The following is a 411-nucleotide window of genomic DNA, read 5'->3' on the forward strand; positions in this document are numbered from 1 at the left end:
TCTCCCGCCATCCACCCCCAGCATCTGGGACCCGAACGCTCCGTTCTGTTTTCTCTCGGGGAAACCACTGGGGTTCCAGTCCGGGGAGAGGGCGCAGCCTGCCCTCAGGCTAGCACTCACCCCCAGGAACAGCAGCAGCAGCAGCAGGCGCGGCCCGTCCATGGCGCAGCCGGCGGCACCTGCCCCCATCGCTCGCCTCCCGCGGCAGCGCTCGGCTTCCAGTTGAGTCCGCTCCGCGGACGGATAGGGAGGCGCTGCGCTGCGCTCCAGCGCCAGCCCCCTAGAGCTGGCCGAGGCTCTGCTCACTCTGACTGCGGGCGGGAGGGGCTGGGAGAAGCCAGTGCGGCGGCCCCGCCTCCTCCCCGCCCAGCCCGCCCACCCCCGGAACCGCGCCCGCCCGCCCCGCCGCCT

Source organism: Ailuropoda melanoleuca, chromosome 13 (assembly GCF_002007445.2).
Source record: "Ailuropoda melanoleuca isolate Jingjing chromosome 13, ASM200744v2, whole genome shotgun sequence".
Classification (NCBI taxonomy): domain Eukaryota; kingdom Metazoa; phylum Chordata; class Mammalia; order Carnivora; family Ursidae; genus Ailuropoda; species Ailuropoda melanoleuca.